General features: G+C 50.3%; 1 pseudogene; it reads right to left on the reverse strand.

Moving 5' to 3' along the window:
* Nucleotides 1-2425: 2425 nt before the first annotated feature.
* LOC142483299 (importin-8-like) overlaps nucleotides 2426-22168 on the reverse strand; it is a 39545-nt pseudogene continuing 19802 nt past the window's right edge.

The following is a 22168-nucleotide window of genomic DNA, read 5'->3' on the forward strand; positions in this document are numbered from 1 at the left end:
AGTTCTCTCCAGCAAACTGTTGCACTGCAGTGAACCCGGGGGACCCACCAGCAGGAAGTCATCCAGATAGTGCGCAACTGTGCTAGTCCCCGTCTGACTGACTATGCACCAATGCAAGAAAGTACTAAAAGCCTCAATGAAATGGCACAACCCATGGGGAGACATTTATCAATGTAATACGCACCCTCAAATTTACACCCTGTGAATCTGAAGCTGCTGGGGGCCAAAGGTAACAGCCGGAAGGCTGATTCTATGTCGATTTTTGCCAATAGTGCTCCCTCCCCACATGGTTTAATTATCCCTATGGCGGTGTCAAATGATTGGTATTGTACCCGGCATAGCTCCGGGTCTATGGCGTCATTCACAGACCCCCTTCTTGGGTATGACAGGTGTTGTATTAGCCTGAATTTGCCCGGGTCCTTTTTTGGCACTACACCCAGTGGGGAAATAATTAACTGGGCGATAGGGGGGGATGCGAATGGGCCCGCCACACGCCCCAATTTTATCTCTTTCTCTATTTTTCCTTTAACTATGTGTCTGTGTGTTGCAGCGGATTTCAAGTTCTGGCTAACACCCCTAGCTTGTACCACCCCCCCCCCCCACTGGTATGTAAAACCCCTTTCTAAATCCCCCTTCCAGGAACCTTGCTTTCTCCCGGTCGGGGTACCCCCTTAACCAATAGCTCAGCCTGCTAAGGCTGACCGGTGTTGGGGCCTGTGTTAGGTGCCTCCCTTCCTCTCCCCTGGCTGCGGTTGCCCCGGGCTTTGAAGTATTTCTTAACGGGGTGGCTACCCCCGCACTGGCTACACACGTTTGAACTTGCAACTCTCCCCCATCTGCAGTATTTATCGTTAAACGCCCAGCACTCCCCGTTGCTGCCTCTGCTTGCGGAAAGACTCCCGGGCCGACCGCCTGGCCCCTTGCGAAAGGGCGCGTTACCCCCCCCCGGCTCGTGTTTCCCACTAGCTTCATCCACAGTTCCATGTCCATCTTCCCCAGACTCAACCGTGTATCTCCCTGCCACCTGTGCCTGAAATGCTCATCATAATCTCACCACGCTGACCACCCGTGTTCGTCATGTATGTTCTGTATCACACATGTATTTCATCACATTATGCAATTCCTTGGGATATTTTGAAAGGAAACAGTCCCCGAACACAATGAAACGAATAACCCAGTTCGCATTATTCCTCACTACCTGCCCTTTTCCGCCCGCCTCTCGTGCGCGTTTCCTCTCTGCTCGCCCCTTTTCAGACAGCTTAAACATATCCACATACTTTCTGTTACCTATGTCTCTCTGTGTTCTCCTGGGCAGGTAAGTGTACAGGGAGCTAGTCTCGACTGCAAACGAATCCTCCCCGCTGTGGGTGGAAGCCGCCCCTTTGTCTTTGCGCGATTTGCGTTTTCCCTTATCTGTCCTACTCAGCTTTACCGCCTTGCTCAGCGCCTCTACCTGTTTCCTTATGCGCTTTACCCCTGGGGTCTCGTCGCTGTCTGCGCCGCTGCTTGCATCTGACTCGCTGCTCGCTCTTGCGCTCTCACTATCCTCGCTGTCTGACCCCTGGGACTCACAGTCCGACCCTGACCTAACCGACCCCCCATCGCTAACATCACCATCAACATCATCCTCATTACTTTCCAATGCTGCATTATCATGCTCACCTGATCCTGCGGCTTGTGCACCTGGGTGACCGGTCCTGGGTCTTTTGACCGCACGGCTCCTGTTGCTGCTCCCCGGATCAGCGATGCTTCCTGCGTCCACCGGGGCAGGGGCCCGGGACACTGGGGGGCACCGCGCAGCCTGGGGTAGTGGGACTGCCGTTGATGGATCCAAGGCTGGTGCCGGCGCGCCAGGCGCAGGTGCATAAGGCGCAGGGGCATGGTGTGTGGGTGCATGTGTTGGCAGCGCCGGTGGGTATGGCGCGTAGGGGGCAGGTGCATACGGCGCAGGCCGGTTTTTATGAATATCCCTGCTTCAGCACAGGTGGTGCAGTCTTCCACTAAGCCACTGATGGAGCCACATGTGCTGAAGCAGGGATATTGATAAAAGCTGGCCTGTTGGTAGCCCATGAGGACTAAGTTTGAGACCACTGGTTTATAAAGACTGCAATTCATTATCATTAGCCCATTAATATATTCTAACTTTACCTCCAGGCTACCCTTACGACGTATCCAGTAGGTCATGGGGGCTGGCACACCGGGGGTCTTATGACTTACAGGGAACGTCATACTATTGGAACGGAAGCAAAGAGTCATGTTTAAGATAAGGGGAGGCCAGATTTTCCTGAGATATTTACATTCTCGTGTGCCGTTGTTTCTGGTCACTTTTGGGAAAGGCCCACACAGACATGCCATGGGGAGGAAAAGGACCATGACCAGTCCGCACAGACATGCCATGGGGGGGTTGGAGGGAGAGATAAAGGGGACCATGACCAGCCAACACAGACATGGGGAACTAAATAGTCACATTAGGGTGAGAAGTAGGAGAAGGATGTGTTGGGATTTAGTAATAGTAGCCCACAAAGTGATGTGTGGTGCAATGTGGACACAAACAACCCACAAAACCGAGCCGAGAAACAGAAACACAAAAATTGAACATGGATCTTCTAAGAGTGAAATCAGTGAGTAGACAAGGATGCTATGTAGTTCCATTACAAATTGTGAAGAGAGCGTAACTAAAACAGGTCTTAAAGCAGCAGAATATACAAATATATTCAGGGACAATACAAGGAGCTTTCAAAAGAACTATTCATCCCACGGGCAGTACAAAAGGACTCAGGGCCATTCCTTAAGGTTGGAGGAAAGGAAATTTCACCAGCAACAAAGGAAAGGGTTCTTTACAGTAAGGGCAGTTAAAATGTGAAATTCATTACCCATGGAGACTGTGATGGCAGATACAATAGATTTGTTCAAAAAAAGGTTGGATATCTTTTTAGATGGGAAAGGTATACAGGGATATACCAAATAAGTATACATGGGAAGGATGTTGATCCAGGGATTAATCCGACTGCCAATTCTTGGAGTCAGGAAGGAATTAATTTTTCCCCTTAATGGGGTTTTTTGTTTGCCTTCCTCTGGATCAATAAGTAAGTATAGATATAGGATAAAGTATCTGTTGTCTAAATTTAGCATAGGTTGAACTTGATGGACGTACGTCTTTTTTCAACCTCATCTACTATGTAACTATGTAACTATGTAATATGTAACAATCCATGCTGCTCGCCATTTTTTGCAGTATAATGTTTTACACTTTCAAATGCTGTTTTTTTATTTTAAGAACAGGACATGCTAAGGGGATAAAGCTATTAACATTATATGAGAAACTCAAAGGCTTCTGAGGAGGACCAAGTGAACACAGGACAGTGACGTTTTCTTTGGGAGGGGCCATGGGGGAAGGGAATAGAGAAAGTGCGTGGCTCTCTCTCGTTTTATAGATATATATTTTTTTAGGGGGGTCAAAAGTGTGGTACTCCCGTCAATACGCCACACAGGCCACTAGCTCCCTGATTGCCCAGGGAACGTGTCACCTGGTACAAGACTAAACAGGAACGTTACCGCTCAAATAGACGCGTGATGAAGTGAAGCGCCCACTTCTTACACTTCCACCACACCAGCTCTGGACAATCATCCTCATCTACTGTACTTGCAATGTTTCCTGTCAGACAGAAGACAGTCAACAAACTGTTATACTGTAAATAAACAGAACTTCTGTTCAGCATGAAATAAGCTGTGCAGTTTCATGGAGCAGAAGTGAACTCCCCATTTAATCACAGAGCTCACCCTGCCACCCCACATTTACTGCGAAACCTACTCCCTTTCTTGGTGAAACCGGCCAGTTTATCCAGACTAATTTCTCTCCGTTTGCTTGTTCTGTGATGAGAACATACAACATAAAAGAGCTTGTGCTGCTACAGGCTGAAAATATATAACAGCACAAAGCAATAAAGTAATTCTAATTTAAAAGGCAGCAGCTTGATCTGACTAAGAGACCATCACCAAGTGACATGGACAAAGTCTGTGGAGATGGCCAAGCCCCTATGAGCAGGTACAACACCCCATTCAGTCGTTGATAAAGGTACCATTGTTGTAACAAAATGTTGGCATTAGAACATGCTTAAATATGTTATATAGTTTTTCATATCTTTAAGGTGTGCCAAGGTAAGCTGGCTCCTGGCATCCTGCCTCTCTATTTATGCCCTTTTAAAAAGGGTGTTATTATGCTGCTAATCTTCTAACCTCACACAACACCATCTCTGAACATGTCAAGGTCCATCATGAAAACGTGATTTATTCGCGCGAATCATGCAAAGCAGATTATCAAAGTCCGGTCTTACTGGAGGGACATCTCTGTCAGTGATGCTGCTGAAAACACCCATCCATTGGGTCATCATCTGATTATTCACCAGCTGGAGCGGCAGCGCATACTGAGGGCAAAGAGAAGGTAAGTTGTCACCTGTTAGCTTCTTAAACACCAGGATAACGCAGTATTGTATCCCGCACATAGACTACAATAGAGAGTGGAGGCGAATATTTTCATATTTAGAGGGCATTTTACGTGGTGAGATTTAAAATAGAAAGGAATTTAGGCTTCTGATCATGCCCATGACACCATTCCACCCTTGCCAACTCTGAACCTGCAGACAAATGCTCACAGAAGTTTTCTTATCATGCCAATATTCTAAAAGAGAGGGAGTAGCTCAGTGAGTAAGGACGCTGACTGGCACTGAGTTTGAAGCAGGGGAGCTTGGTTCAATTCCCGGTGTCGGCTCCTGTTGTTTTGGTCCCTCGATGTTTCTTGGTCATCATTCTCCATGGCTCCAGCAGCCAATGGTGATATCTTGATCATCAGACGATCATATTGTATAATTAAAGGAGAAAGGAAGGGTACATCAGCACCACCCAATATGGACAGATTGCAGTCTTAGTAAGTCCATGGAACAGCTAAGGTATCCATTTCGAAGAGGCTCCAAAGCAATCTGTTTGGTTCTGGCTGCTGGCATGTCGGCACAAAAGTACTGGTCGACCACATACAGTACATTAGCTGCACCTGGAACCACATACATTAGCTGCATCTGTAAGAAAAGAAGGAAGCATTAAGCAATAGGTATTAAACTGTATGAGGGTTAATACACAGGCCTATTTTCCCCATCTATGAGCACTAAACGGGTACTTTCCTGTTCTGCTGCACTATCCTCCCCCCCTGCTTCTCTTCTTTTTTTCTGATGGGTTCAGAACCCAAACCTTAACGTCCTTCTGCAACTCGGGGTCCCCTGAGTCCACCTGTATGGCAATGGGCACTGGGACGCCTTTATTGACTATACCAAGCACAGTGCCTGTCTCAATATATCGGTCTATCTTTGTCCCAGTCGGCTGTGTTTGCCACTGATGAATGTCAGTCACCAATGTCACCCCCCCCCTGTCGCCCACCCACTGAGGGTGTGTGATGCTGTGATTGCTTTCACCTGCCCCTCCAACAACCCATTGCTGCGTTCAATTAGACCCGCTGCTTGTGGGTGGTAAGGATTATGCATTGTCCATTGTACTCCACTGTCCTTTGCCCACGCCTGGACCATGGATCCAGTGAAGTGTGTACTCTGATCTCAGGGATCCCATAGGCTAGGACCACCTGTTGCAGAGCTTTAAGGGTAGTTCCTCGTAAATTTTTGCACATTCACAGCGCGTACACACACTCACAGCACGCACACACTCACAGCGCAGACCCACACTCATAGCGCGCGCACACACTCACAGCACACACTGCTCACTGCACACACTGCACACTGCTCACTGCACACACTGCTCACTGCACACACTGCTCACTGCACACACAGCACACTGCACACACAGCACACACACAGCACACTGCACACACACACTCACAGCATACACTCACAGCACACTGCATACACTCACAGCATCTCACACAGTCAAATACACACACAAACACACTGTCAGGGCGTGCTCACCACAAACGAGACGGGATCGCGGTGCTGAGGTGGGATAGGATATAATGCCACCCACAGCCACGAGGACACGTCTTGAGAGTAGAGTGGTCTGGGAGTCCGAATCGGGGCAGGAGAGGTACGGATGGTAGAGGGTGCTGTATGCAAAGTCCGGGGTTAGAGATAAGGACGTAATCGTTTACCGTTTGCCAGGATCGGGATTCCAGAGGTGCGGAGAGTCGTGTTGCCGTATGCCGAGTTCGGGATGCCAGAGGTGCGGATAGACGTAGCGGAAGCCGGTTCGGTACACGAGGAGGACTGCAAAAACAAAACAAGACAAGACAGGACTAGGGAGGCAGAGAGTGATGAGAACAACTGGTTCTATGCTCAGCCAACGAGTCAGTGACACTGAGCACAGAAGAACCAGGGGAGCGATGGTACCTTAAAAGTAAAACAAAATCTAAACAAGAATAAAAACAAATGATTTATCCACACATGATAAAATTGGAGGCTTACAGAATCCAAATGGATAAACAGCATAGGAAGTAGGTGATCTCACGATCACTTCACGCCGCTGCTGCTGCTGCTGCACGCCACCCGACTGTGTCTCGATCAGGAGCCGACATGTCACTTCCGGGATTCCGGCCGGTTGGAGATGACGTCACGGACTCAGCAGTCTTTCTCCCTCTCAATCGTAGGGTCACGCTCTTTGTTTTTATTCTTGGCTCTGTCTATGTCTTTCTCTGCTTGAGATTGCACCTCCTCCCTTGGTTTTGGTTTTTGACCATACAACCTGCTGGCTATAATTGTTCTAGCCTTTCTATAGCTTTCAAAGTATTATCTGGAAGCCACATTATTGTGTTCTTACAAAATTGCACTATGTAGATTTTGTTTTACTTTTAAGGTACCATCGCTCCCCTGGTTCTTCTGTGCTCATGATTTCTTGGACCTTGAAACAGTCCATCTAAAGGTTTGAGTGTTTTTGTTTGTACCTATACTGCACTTGTTTAGTTATATTTAAATATTCACTTTGCACTTGTATACCTGTATATTTATACACCTAATCAATTGAATTATTTATTCACTTGCACACATTAAGTTTAAGTATTAGAGCGCCATCTACTGTTGTTTGTTATATGAGTCAGTGACACTGTTAGGTATATATAGGAGAGCAGGTCCAATGGTAGCTCAGCAAGGTAGGGGTGTGTGGAAGGGCCAGGCTACGGCAGGGATAGGTCCAGCATGAGTCCCAGGGGAGGAGCCATAAAGCCCAGTAGTCAGACTGCATTGGATTGCAGCAATGGTTTGAGGTGCTGTGCCTTTAAGGGGTTGGTGCGGCTCCGTGTGGCCGCGCCTCTGTGTAGCTGTGCTTGCAGCCGCGTGACCGAGCGTAGCCGCCGGACCGAGAGTAGAAGGGGAGTTTTGGCGTGCGCGCGCGCGCCCACGTGGAGTAGTGATCGGCGTTCCGGAGAGAGGCTGCCTGCGTGTCGCGGGAGGACCCGTCGGAGCTGCCAGTAAGTGAGGAGCACACCGAGGGTGGCGTGACTCCCAGACCCTTACAGTACCCCCCCCCCCTGCAGGGGCGACCTCCGGGCGTCCATGAGATGGCTTGGAGGGATTCTTACGATGGAAAGCCTGGATGAGTTGAGGTGCGTGGAGATCCCGGTTGGGAATCCAGGAACGTTCCTCTGGTCCAAACCCCCTCCAGTGGACCAGGTATTGTACTCCACCTCTGGAAATCCTAGAATCCAGGATAGCCTGAACCTCGTACTCCTGTTGACCTTGGATCAGAAGAGGAAGTGGAGGAGACGTGGTCTTAGAAAAGCGAGGACTCTGGAATGCTGGTTTAAGCAACGATATATGAAAGACTGACGGAATCTTCATCGAGGGTGGAAGGCGTAGGCGATAAGCCACAGGATTAATCCTCCTGACCACAGGAAAGGGGCCGAGGAACTTAGGTGCTAGCTTCATGGTAGGAACCTTTAGTCGGATATTCCTGGAAGAAAGCCAAACCCTGTCTCCTGGGACGAATTCCGGAACCGGGCGTCGAAGGCGGTCTGCCTGGAGTTTCTGTCTCCCTGTAGCCACCTTAAAGTTCTCCTGAATCCTCGTCCATAAGTCTTTCAGCTGGGAGATGCGCTTGTCAACCGCTGGTACTCCTGAGGATAGAGGGGAGAAGGGTAGGCGGGAAGGATGAAAACCACAATTTATGAAGAAGGGAGATTCTTGAGTGGAGTCATTGCGAAGGGAGTTAAGAGCAAACTCAGCCCAAGGAAGCAGATCCACCCATTCATCCTGTGTATCGGTTATGAAACACCGAAGGTATTGTTCCAGGTTTTGGTTGGCCCTCTCTGTCTGCCCATTGGTCTGTGGGTGGTATCCCGAGGAGTATTGAAGTGAAATACCCATTTTACGGGAAAAGGCTCGCCAAAATCTTGACACAAATTGGGACCCACGATCAGAGACGATGGTTGCAGGAACTCCGTGAAGATGAAAAATCTCCTGGATGAAAACATCCGCAAGCCTGGAGGAATTTGGAAGACCCCTCAAGGGAACAAGGTGAGTCTGTTTGGAAAAACGATCAATGACAACAAGAATCGTATTCTTTCCTTTGGAGTCTGGAAGCTCTACAATGAAGTCCATAGAAATATGGTTCCAGGGGCGATCTGGAATGGGTAAGGGGAGAAGAAGGCCTGCTGGTTTGACCCGTGGTACTTTGTTGCGGGCGCACGTACCACACGCTTTAACAAACTCCTCCACATCCTTAGCCCTCTCTGGCCACCAGAAGGTACGTTGAACAAGGTCGTTGGTTTTCCGTATCCCTGGATGTCCTGCTGATTTAGAGGAATGGCACCACTCGAGAACCCTTTTGCGGTGTTGGGGTGCCGTGTAGAGTCTTCCCTCCGGAACCTTAAGTCTCCTTGGAATTTGTGATTGTTCGGATCGAATTTTGTCCAAAATATCAAAGGAATTGGCGGACAGGATACATCTAGAGGGAATAATTGTCTCTAGCTGTTCTTCAGACTTGTCCTCTGCCAGGAACTGTCGAGACAGGGTGTCCGCCTTTAGATTTTTGGAGCCAGGAATAAAGGAGATAAGAAAATTGAATCGTGAAAAAAATAGTGCCCAGCGGGCTTGTCGAGAGCTCAAACGACGTGCCCCTTCTAAGTAGAGAAGGTTCTTATGGTCTGTGAGTATGGTTATAGGTGTCTCCGTACACTCTAAGAAATGTCTCCACTCTTCTAATGCCAACTTGATCGCCAAAAGTTCCCGGTTCCCGACATCGTAATTCCGTTCTGCGGACGAATTTTTTTTCGAGAAGAAGGCACATGGGTGTAGTCTGGCTAAGGGAGAGGTCCTTTGGGACAATACAGCCCCAGCCCCGATGTCCGAGGCATCTACCTCCAAGGTAAAAGGAAGTTTAGGATCTGGGTGGGTGAGGATAGGGGCAGACACAAAAGCCTTTTTTAGCAGATTAAATCCCCGTATGGCGGTCTCAGACCATGATGAAGGATCTGCACCCTTCTTAGTTTTTTTATTTTTATTTATTTATAAAAATATTTTACCAGGAAGTAATACATTGAGAGTTACCTCTCGTTTTCAAGTATGTCCTGGGCACAGAGTAAAACAAAATAATACATGGTTACAAATACAGTTACATAAATGAACAAGGTATACATTATATACAAGACATTGCATGCACAGTTAAAGAAAATATATATTATGAGCGTATGGAACAGTTACAGACCAGATTAGTGAGATCAGTTATGGGAGATACCGTAGAAGAAATATTGCGAATGAAGCGTCGATAATAATTTGCAAAACCTAGAAAGCGTTGCACGGCTTTGAGAGTGGTCGGACGGGGCCAGTCCGAGATAGCCTTAAGTTTCTCTGGATCCATATTGAATCCGGAGTCAGAGATAATGTATCCCAAAAAAGCCACCGACTTGAGATGGAACTGACATTTCTCCAATTTCGCAAAGAGATGGTTCTCCCGGAGGCGTAACAGCACTTGTTGAACGTGTTTGATGTGTTCTTGAGGAGATTTCGAAAAGATTAGGATGTCATCTAGGTAAACGATAAGAAATGTGTTAAGAATGTCCCGAAAAATCTCATTGATGAAATCCTGGAAAACTGCTGGTGCGTTGCACAGGCCGAACGGCTTGACCAGGTATTCGTAGTGGCCGTCGTGGGTGTTAAAAGCAGTCTTCCACTCGTCCCCCTCACGTATCCTTACTAAATTGTAGGCACCTCTTAAATCCAATTTAGAAAAGATGGTTGCTCCCTGGAGACGGTCGAAGAGTTCCGGTATCAAGGGCAGTGGGTAGCGGTTCTTGCGTGTGATGTTATTCAAACCCCGGTAGTCTATGCATGGACGAAGAGAACCGTCCTTCTTTTTGACAAAAAAGAAACCTGCTCCGACTGGAGAGGAAGACTTTCGGATGAAACCCCTCTCTAAATTCTCTGCAATGTAAGTGTTCATGGCTTTAGTCTATGGGAGAGAGAGAGGATAGGATCGTCCTCTGGGCAGAGGTGCCCCGGGTAGTAGGTCAATCGGACAGTCGAACGAACGGTGCGGAGGTAGAACCTCGGAACGTGCTTTGTCGAACACATCACGGAATTCCCAGTACACAGAAGGTAGGGAATCGACCTTCTCTGGCAGGGTAGTCAACCCACCAATCTTCTGGAAACTCCTGGTACATGTCTTGGCACAAGAAGCACTCCACTGGATAGGTTCCTGATCCGTCCAGTCGATGCGAGGCTTATGGAGTTGAAGCCAAGGAAGACCCAAAATCAGCTCAACAGAGGGAGTGTGGATAACATCGAGAGTAATGATCTCTGTATGGACATCGACGAACTGCAGTAGGAGAGGCACCGTCTGTAGCGTGATGAATGCCGGCTGTAGAGGTCGACCGTCAATAGCCTCCAGACCTACTGGCATCTTCTTATTGATAAATGGAATATTGTTCCGTCTAGCAAAAGTCTCATCGATGAAATTGCCTGCGGAACCGGAATCAATGAACGTCCGTGCTTGAGTGTGAAATCCCTCTCCAGTCAGTGTTATAGGCAACATTATCCTGGAGGGAAATACGTCTTTGACGATGGGAGAAAGTGTCAGTATTCCCAATGAAACTCTCCGGGATTTCATTGGGAGTTGGCATTTCCCGGCTTGTGGGGACACTGGGGTAATATGTGACCGGAATTGCCACAGTACATGCAGCGACCGGCATTGCGCCGACGTTGTTTTTCAGCAGCAGACAGCTTGTTACCTCCCAACTGCATAGGTTCCGGTACGTCCACGGAAGGGGGTGTAGGAGCCATGAACGATGGAGCAAGATGCCTAAAAATCCGTTGACGGTAACGAGAACGTTCAATTCTCCGCTCCTGTAGACGCTGGTCCACTCGAACACACAGACTGATCAATTCCTCTAGGTCAGTGGGACGTTCCCGCGCTGCGAGCTCATCCTTTAGGGATTCAGACAGACCTTGCCAAAACGCTGAAGATAGTGCTTCGTTATTCCATCCCGTCTCAGCAGCAAGTGTACGGAACTCCATAGCATACCGGGCGACGGGTCGATCTCCCTGGGTTATGTGATGAAGAGAAGATGCTGCCGTTAATTGCCGTGCAGGAGTATCGAAGACTCTTCGGAATTCCTCGACGAAGAGATCGATGTCCTGTGTGAGAGGGCCTTGTTGTTCCCAGATGGGAGAAGCCCATGCCAGCGCCTCGTCGATGAGAAGAGCCAAAAGACAGAAGAGACAAAACGAGAGGGATCCCCGGCATAGTGTTTGGGAGCCAGAATACGAGGTTCCAAAGCAAACGGAGGTGCTGGAAAGGCGGTTGCGGAGGCTGTGGAAGACACGGGTGAAGGTTGCCAACTGAGAGCTCGGACTTGAACAGTAAGCGAATGAAGGCTTTGCTGTAATGTATCCATTCGCCTATCAGCTTGTTCCAAATAAGTCTCTAGCCTGGTGAAGAGATTAGTATGGGCATTTATAGTGCGCTCCACCTCAGCGGGGTCCATGTTTGTGGGGCTGAGCATAATGTCAGGGCGTGCTCACCACAAACGAGACGGGACCGCGGTGCTGAGGTGGGATAGGATATAACGCCACCCACAGCCACGAGGACACGTCTTGAGAGTAGAGTGGTCTGGGAGTCCGAATCGGGGCAGGAGAGCTACGGATGGTAGAGGGTGCTGTATGCAAAGTCCGAGGTTAGAGATAAGGACGTAATCCTTTACCGTTTGCCAGGATTGGGATTCCAGACGTGCGGAGAGTCGTGTTGCCGTATGCCGAGTTCGGGATGCCAGAGGTGCGGATAGACGTAGCGGAAGCCGGTTCGGTACACGTAGAGGACTGCAAAAACAAAACAAGACAAGACAGGACTAGGGAGGCAGAGAGTGATGAGAACAACTGGTTCTATGCTCAGCCAACGAGTCAGTGACACTGTTAGGTATATATAGGAGAGCAGGTCCAATGGCAGCGCAGCAAGGTAGGGGTGTGTGGAAGGGCCAGGCTACGGCAGGGATAGGTCCAGCATGAGTCCCAGGGGAGGAGCCATAAAGCCCAGTATGCAGCCCAGACTGCATTGGATTGCAGCAATGGTTTGAGGTGCTGTGCCTTTAAGGGGTTGGTGTGTGGCCACGCCTCTGTGTAGCTGTGCTTGCGGCCGCGTGACCGAGCGTAGCCGCCGGACCGAGAGTAGAAGGGGAGTTTTGGCGTGCGCGCGCGCGCCCACGTGGAGTAGTGATCGGCGTTCCGTAGAGAGGCTGCCTGCGTGTCGCGGGAGGACCCGTCAGAGCTGCCGGTAAGTGAGGAGCACGCCGAGGGCGGCGTGACTCCCAGACACTTACACACACACACGCAGAGACACACTGTCTCTATAAGGGAGCTTGCTCTCGCAAGACGGAAGCGGAAGCAGGAAGCAGAGACAGGGAGAAGAGCTGCCAGATGCCGGGTAAGTGCTGCGTGGTGTTGCCGCTGCCCCACCGGGTCTGGGAAGGCTGGGAGTGTTCTTAGGTTTCCCCCTCCGGCGGGCGCAGTACCACCACAAAACCCCCGAGGACCGCGCTATAAAGAGGTTAAGCTGTAGATATAGATATTTTTTTTAACGGCAACTTAAACTGCAGCTTTACAATAGGCAGCCATACTTTGAGAAGCAGTATTTTCACCGATCACGGGCGAATGGATTGATCGGCAGCTTAAATAATTAGATTTTCTTAAAATGCAAGAAACTCCTGCATTGATTAAACTGAGCACGAGGGAGATTTTAGTTACAGTTCACTCCCTCAGAATTGGTCGTCACACAATAATATTCAGGAGCTAAACCTATTTTTGTTCTTACAAACACAACCTGAATGGAGTAAGATCTCCTGAGAAACAGGAGAGACAATTCCGACTCATTATTTTCTTCTTAATTCACACATGAAAACAAGTGCATTGCTATGCAGCACCCTAAAGGATTTGAGAATATTTGTAGCAAACAAAACATTTCTGGTGTTATGGGTCTCGGCTACATTTCTCAGGCGCTACATTGAGAACTGGTCTAGTACATTTTGTCGTGGCTGTCCATCTGCACTTCGCCGCTACTCACCCCGTTGCCGGGATGCTCAGCCGCCGGCCGCTTTGCCACTAAGGTAAGTCCCGACATGTAACCCTTACCCTACAAAAACCCAAACCAACGCTACCTCTGCCATAAAAACTTGAACCCCTACCCTTAATCCACTTTACCCTAAACTCTTACCTCAAACCCCCTACCATAAACCCCTTAACTAAGCCCTTACCCTAAAACCCCTTAAATTAACCCCCTACCCTAACCGCTAAGGCCCCTTTAAATTAACCCCCTACCCCAACTAGTAAAACTCAACTTAGAAGCGGCTGGCAGCGAAGGTTCCAGTGGCAGATCGGCCGCAGAAGGACCCTCCGCCGCAGCCAAACGATGGCAGTCATTTGATGTTATCGTCTGATAAATTGTGTTCCCTTGTTTTTTTTTAAATGTTTAAATCATTATAGTTGACTTAGTTTCTAATATAACTTGGTTCTCTCCCTTTTGTAGGGTCTTCTGGTTCATTTTTGTTCCGTTATATAGATAAAGTTGGCAGAGTTATTCTTGGTCATTATGTTTCATGACTATGCCAGTTTTAATCTGCTGATAAGATGCCTATTGCAGTATTATGTGCTTCCTGGGTTGAGTCTTGGCTGTCCACGTAAGACGCATGATGTGTCGTGGGTGCTTTCCCCATTTTTTTTGTCTCGTGCCGGTCACAAAGTTGGCATGGTTACTCTACTCCTGTGTTTCGGCTTCCTACCAACTCTTTTTTTGTTTGCTCAAATGTATTTTCCCTTGTGGTTTATTTTTCGATCAAATGCGTCTCAACGGGTTATTCTGGGGGAGGGAGGGATGGGGGGGGGGCTAATGCTATGGCACTCAACATAACCTTCACTGCATAGTCTCATGTCTTTGCTTATGATAATCCATCAACATAAGGGATTTAATAGCCCTCAGAAACGTAGACTAGCCATATCTAACTATAGAACAGAAGCAGCGGACGTCGTTTTAATACAAGAAACGCATTTTAGCAGCCGTTCTTCAGCTACTTATTTTCATAAGCAATACTCCCAGGTGTTTCTCTCCTCAGCACCAGCGAAGAGAGATAGCGGTTGCCATTCTGACAACTGATAATATCTCTTTTAAAATCAAACCAGATTAAAACAAAAAAAGAGGGCAGATACATTTTTCTGGTTTGTATGCAACCGTAGGTGGTCCTCTGGTAATAATATTAGCCAAGGTTTACGCTTCTAACGCTTCGAAAGTTCTCTTTTTTGAGAGCACCTTTTCTTTATTAGAGGACATCAAAAAAGGTCTCATCATGGGTGGTCACTTTAATACTGTCCTTAACACTAAATTTGATAGATCACATAATTTCGATGATTCCCCCATCATCCATGTTTTAAAGGAGTCCAGGATCCTCTTGGATTGGTTAAAAGATCTGGAATTGGTAGACATTTGGAGGAACTTACACCCATTGGCCATAGATGATACTTTTGTCTCAGTGCCACATAAATCATACTCTTGAATTGACATGTTGACATGTACTTGGTGGATACGCGCCTGGCCTCTCAGATTCAGCAGTCGCGTATTCACATTACATGGTCGGATCATGCTACGATAGATATTCTTATCAATAATCTGGCCCCGTGCAACATGATTCATCAATGGAGAGTGATCACATCTGTTATGCATCCCCAGGTATTATTACAATGAAAAAATGACCTTGACTTCTCCAACACAAACTGCTCGACTGTATGGGAAGCGTACAAAGCATTCAGAGGTTCGTTTGTAAAAATCGCCTCTCGTAGGAGATAAAGGTAGAATGAAGAGAATTGAAGCTTTAAACTGGGAGCGCTCTCGTTTGGGGACTAGCCATAAATTCATTCAGGATTTTTTTTTAATAGCAATAATTAAGATTTGTGGTGAATAATTGTATTTAATGTCTATCACATAAAACTCCACAGGCCATGAGATGGACCTCCCAGAAATGTTATGAAAGGTATAATAAAGGTGTGTGTGTGTTTTAATTTTTTTTTGCAGTTCCCATCTTATACTATATTAGTGAAAGCACTGTATGTTTGCCTGCCTGCCTGGATGTCCGGTGTCCCTAGGGGAAATCTCATTGGTCCCTTGGCCCGTCCGCCCCCGCACACCTCTCATTGGCCTGAGGCGGAGTGACGGGCCAAAGGACACACAGGGACACACACACACACACAGGGAACACAGGGACACACACACACAGGGACACACACACACACACACACACACACACACACGGACACACACACACGGACACACACACACGGACACAGGGACACACACACACACACACGGACACAGGGACACACACAATGACAGACACACACACAGTGACACACACACACAGTGACACACACACACACACACACACACACACACACACACACTGTTACATACATTAGCGGGGCTAACACACTATTATTACCCCTTCAGCGCCCCCCCCCCCCCACCCAGTGTCAGCGGCCGTGCGAGACCCCCCCTCTATATCTCCCACCTCTCCCCCCCCCCCCACACATATACATGCCCCCCCCTCCCCGGCGCTACAACTCACCCCTCCCCGGCGGGGGAACAGCCAGTGGCCAGGCAGGCTGCCTCGCGGCGCCGAGTGCCCAAGATGGCGGCGCCCGGGGAACACAGCGGGGGAGCGGCCACAACACGCTGCCTCCCGCCTCAGATCCACGTGGGACCTGCCGGATGGGTGAGTGAGCGGCCTTCACCTCCCCTCCACCCCCCCTCCACCCCCCCCCTCCCCTCCAGTGTCAGTGTCTCCCCGATACCCCCCCCCCCGGCGCCGCTACAGTCAGCCCGGGACACAGCGGGAGAGCGGCCACAACACGCTGCCTCCCGCCTCAGATCCACGTGGGACCTGCCGGACGGGTGAGTGAGCGGCCTTCACCTCCCCTCACCCACCCATCACCTCCCCTCGCCCCCTTTCACCTCCCCTCACTCCACTTCTCCCTTCCACCCCCCTTCACCTCCCCATTTACCTCCCCCCCTCCACCTCCCCTCCACCCCCCCCCCCTTCACCACCCCCCCTTCACCTCCCCTCCACCCCCCCCCTTCACCTCCCCTCCACCTCCCCCCTTCACCTCCCTTCCACCCCCCCCCTTCACCTCCCTTCCACCCCCCCCTTCACCTCCCTTCCACTCCCCCCCCCTTCACCTCCCCTCCACCCCCCCTTCACCTCCCCTCCACCCCCCCACCTTCACCTCCCCTCCACCCCCCCCTTCACCTCCCTTCCACCCCCCCACTTCACCTCCCTTCCACCCCCCCCTTCACCTCCCTTCCACTCCCCCCCCTTCACCTCCCCTCCACCCCCCTTCACCTCCCCTCCACCCCCCCACCCCCCCCTCCACCCCCCACCTTCACCTCCCCTCCACCCCCCCCTCCACCTCCCCTCCACCACCCCCCCTTCACCTCCCCTCCACCCCCCCCTTCACCTCCCCTCCACCCCCCCCCTTCACCTCCCTTCCACCCCCCCCTTCACCTCCCTTCCACCCCCCCTTCACCTCCCTTCCACTCCCCCCCTTCACCTCCCCTCCACCCCCCCCTCCACCCCCCCACCTTCACCTCCCCTCCACCCCCCCTTCACCTCCCCTCCACCCCCCCTTCCCACCGCCTCCCCCCCTTCCCACCGCCTCCCCCCCCCCTTCCCACTGCCTCCCCCCCCCTTCCCACTGCCTCCCCCCCCTTCCCACCGCCTCCCCCCCCCTTCCCACCGCCTCCCCCCCCTTCCCTCCACCTTCCCACCGCCTCCCCCCCCTTCCCACCGCCTCCCCCCCCCTTCCCACCGCCTCCCAACCGCCCCCCCCCCTTCCCACCGCCCCCCCCCGCCTTCCCACCTCCTCCCACCCCCCGCCTCCCACCCCCCGCCTTCCCTCCGCCTCCCCCTTCCCACCTCCTCCCCCTTCCCACCACCTCACCCCTCCCCCCCCTTCCCACCACCTCCCCCCCTTCCCACCACCTCCCCCCCCTTCCCACCACCTCCCCCCCTTCCCACCACCATCCCCCCCTTCCCACCACCTCCCCCCTCCCCCCCTTCCCACCACCTCCCCCCTCCTCCCCCTTCCCACCACCTTCCCCCTCCTCCCCCTTCCCACCACCTTCCCCCTTCTCCCCCTTCCCACCACCTTCCCCCTCCTCCCCCTTCCCACCACATCCCCCCTTCTCTCCCTTTCCACCACCTTCCCCCTCCTCCTCCTTCCCACCACCTCCCCCCTTCCCACCACCTCCCCCCTTCTCCCCCTTCCCACCACCTCCCCCCTTCTCCCCCTTTCCACCACCTCCCCCCTTCTCCCCCTTTCCACCACCTCCCCCCTCCTCCCCCTTCCCACCACTTCTCCCCTTCCCGCTCCCCTTCCCCCCGCTCCCCTTCCCCCCCTCCGCTCCCCTTCCCCCCCCTCCGCTCCCCTTCACCCCCCCTCCGCTCCCCTTTCCACCCCCCCCTCCGCTCCTCTTCCCCCCCCCTCCGCTCCTCTTCCCCCCCCCCCTCCACCTCTTTTTCCCCTTTCCCCTCCCACCCCCTCCCACACTTCCACCCCCTCCTCTAACCCTTCCCCCCCCTCCTCTAACCCTTCCCCCCCTCCTCTAACCCTTCCCCCCCCTCCTCTAACCCTTCCCCCCCTCCTCTAACCCTTCCCCCCCCTCCTCTAACCCTTCCCCCCCCTCCTCTAACCCTTCCCCCCCCTCCTCTAACCCTTCCCCCCCCCTCCTCTAACCCTTCCCCCCCCCTCCTCTAACCCTTCCCCCCCCCCTCCTCTAACCCTTCCCCCCCCCTCCTCTAACCCTTCCCCCCCCTCCTCTAACCCTTCCCCCCCCCCTCCTCTAACCCTTCCCCCCTCCTCCTCTACCCCTTGCCCCCTCCTCCACCCCTTGCCCCCTCCTCCACCCCTTGCCCCCCTCCTCCACCCCCTCCTCCCCTTCCCGCCGCCCTTCGCCTTCATGCCCGCCTTACCGCCTCCCCACCCCCGCCTCTGCCTTTCACCCGCCCTTACTCCGGCCGCCTCTGCCTTTCACCCACCGCCTCACAGCCGCTGCACGCACTCAACAGACACCCGCCACACTCGCCTGCTGCCTCCCGCCCCTACGCACCGACATCACTGACCCACCGCCTCACACCCTAGCAGGACCCCCACTCACAGACAGCACTCACAACCCACGCGCCAGCCGCCGCCTCACACCCTTGCAGGACCCCCACTCACAGACAGCACTCACAACCCACGCACCACCCGCCGCCTCACACCCTAGCAGGACCCCCACTCGCACACAGCACTCACAACCCACGCGCCACCCGCCGCCTCACACCCTAGCAGGACACACGACTCAGATTTTTACATCACTTATGCCACCAAAATATACATTGTACTGTGGTGTGGTTACAATAAACCATTTTTATACAACATCGTATTACATTTTCTTCCATCTTTCTTTTCAATATTATTATCCAACCTTTACAACAAACAGTCACCTATTGTTCCACGATTTATAAATAATACTCCCTATTACGCATTTATATCCCGGGCAACGCCGGGTCTCTCAGCTAGTGAAATAATAAATATACATTTTTTATAAAATATATGCGTGGGATCTCTTGTTATTGTAACTACTGTATGCTATTTAGAGTTTAGTCTAATTAGTCTACACAGTGCAAAATCTACATCTGTTGCTGCTGTGTGCAGGCACAAAAGGATTTCTCTTTGCCCTCAGTCTGATTCGTTGCTGAGGGGTCATGTGACCCTTCAGCGCGCTTGAAAATCACTTTTGCCTGTCTCCCAAAGCGCTGAGCATTGGCAAGCGCTGAGCATTGGCAAGCGTACGTCCACATGCACAGCGCCAGAGTGGACAGGCACATTTTATTACATTAATGTGATTGCTCCAAGAGCGCGTCGCGGCAGCACCCCGAGACCCACCTTAAAACACACATGCTTAAAGAAGCGTATGAGAAGCTCCGTGACTAATACTGTACACCTGATACATATACCTTGACCCCCTGCAGACACACTTACCAGAACGCCCTCCTACTGTCTCTGTACATTCTTCCTACCTACCAATTAGATTGTAAGCTTATAGGAGCAGGGATTCCTCTTCCTTAATGTTACTTTTATGTCTGAAGCACTTATTCCCATCGTGTCATTTATATTGGTTGTTATTTATATGATTGTCGTTTGTATTACTACTGTGAAGCGCTATATAAATAAAGACATACATACAAGAACAGCACGATAACAGAACTCATAAGTGTCAACTGCAAAAATAATCGGAGACCCCAATATAGCGTCCGTGCATGCAAGACGATAAACCAGAGAGAAGAAAGTAATATCAGCACGGCCACCAGAATAAAGACTCAGATCCTTGGAAGGAAATGCATCAGCCATCCTCGTAGGGAATAGCAAATTGAAATTGGCCTGGATAACGTCACTCAAACTGACCCAGAATATTGTGGATTGCAGATATGCGTGAAGGAAAACTAAAGATGAATGATTCCAAACAAGAAAAAAGTCAAATAAAGTAAGTCTTCACATCCCGATAGTAATTTAGGGGTTCAGAGAGGCAAGGGACAGTGCAGTAGGCAAACAATTCAAATTTGAGAATACTTGCGAGTCTCTAAGGCCTCGGCCATGTTTACCGCTTGCTGGTGGAAGCGTGCTGACGCGCGCTCCCGCTCAGCACTGAGCCACTACAGTCGCAATTAGAGCGGCTTTAGTAGGGGCTCACCTGCGCTTCCGCGCGCTTGCGAAAGCGCAGGTCTTAGGGGAATTTAAAATTCCCCTGCTTGCCGGCGAGACAGGCCGGTCACGTGAGCGGTTCGCCCAATGAGGGCGAACCAGCTCCGTGATGTCACTGGCCTGCCCCGGCCAGTGACACGCCCACCCCCGGACCACCCCCTGACGGCCTGCTGAGAGCGCGTGCGGTAAGCAACCGCAAGGCCAGGGAAAGCACCCGCTTTCCTGAGCCTCAGTGCGCCTCAGCGAGCAAGCAGGGAGCATGGACTCGGCCTTAGCATCGCCATTTTGAAACAACTCTAAGCATCTCTCAGGGAAAGAAGTGTCCTTCTCCCGAGCATCAATGCGGACTTTGTATCAGACAAGTTAGGTCCAAAATAGGCCTCAGAAGCTTGCCAGCCTGTAGTAAAATTTTAAAAAAAGTGACTCCTCTCTGTAAGGTGGACGGGTCTCTGCTGCCAAGTATTCCGTAGGTCACGCATACAAACACCACGATGTGCAGCTTCATCAGGCCCTGAGGAAGCACTTTTTACTTATACTACAAGCCGCGGCCTTACTTGGACTGATTTGTTTTTATCCCTTTTTCCTTCCTGTTTACCCTCTCCTTGGTCTTTTTGTATAAATGTCTTACTACTATAATTTATGTTGGGTCCCTTTACCCTTCTCTTCTGTAAGCCCAAAATCTTGCAAATAAACAGTTATTAGAAAAAAAATTGATCAGCTAGACAAGGGCAAATAAACGAAACCTGAATTATCTCGAACCTGTAAAGTATTCATAGCAATCCCTCTGAAAGACTTTAAACAAGATGCCTAGAAGCTGCCACATCTGAGAGGAGATGGTCTGGTTGGTCAGACTGTATGCCAAAGACAGGATCTCCTCATAAAACTCTGCAAGAAATACAGTAAAAGGAATTCACAAAGATAGAACCAATTAACACTTTAATCTCACCAAATCCTAGCTATAGAAGTCAATAGGAAGCCCCGCCTGTTTATGTCAGTGTGTCACATTGCAGAGACTGCTTTCATGGGTCATAGGTTCCATCTGTGTCACCCTGTGGACAGAATCTACAGATCAATAGATCCCTTCTTTCTGCTGCAGAACAAACTGATTCCATGGGCGCTTTCTGACTGACTCAGCAGTTGAAAGACATGTGATGGACGTAACATTTCTTGGTCTCTAAATATGGATTCTGTGGTTCTTATGATGATCACCTATAAAAATATTTTTTTTAAAAAGAAGACGATCCGTTGAAGACGACTGTTTTTTTGTAAGAGAATTGAAAACGATTGAAATAATTCAAAGTCTTTGTTACTTGTCCTTAAACTGTCATTCACTATACTCTAATAAAACCTGGGCTTTTTTCCCTTTAATTCCTAGTGGCATAGAAAGAGGAGCGATAAATTAGAATTACGGACACTAGTACTGTATAAATATTAGGCATGCATAACTCTACTCAGAGTTTGCTCTGGAGAGAGGTGATTAAAGCGTGCAGTGTCGTACACTTCAGAGTAGGGCAAGTCCATATCCAAGGTGTTTGAAAAATTAGAGAGAGGTTGGGTGGGAAGTGTGCAACAGCGAGTAAAGGAGAACGTAAGGATTGATTTTGGTAAACTAAATGGTGGGTCAGGAACTTGTCAACCATAATTCCCTGCATACCTGGCAATAAGGTCATAGAAAATTCAAAGGCAGAATCCAATATACTTTAGCGTACTGTACCAAGAAAAGATCTGTGTGTATATGGCATACGCTGATCTAAAAATTAGCCTAGGTAAGCACTGGAATTTCATTTGCCGTGGGAGAGAGATAGTCAGAAGGAAAAAGGTTGGTGGTTACTGGATTTATTTATTTATAAAATGTTTTACCAGGACGTAATACACTGAGCGTTACCTCTTGTTTTCAAGTATGTCCTAGG

The sequence above is a fragment of the Ascaphus truei genome, unplaced genomic scaffold, assembly GCF_040206685.1.
Source record: "Ascaphus truei isolate aAscTru1 unplaced genomic scaffold, aAscTru1.hap1 HAP1_SCAFFOLD_317, whole genome shotgun sequence".
Taxonomy (NCBI): domain Eukaryota; kingdom Metazoa; phylum Chordata; class Amphibia; order Anura; family Ascaphidae; genus Ascaphus; species Ascaphus truei.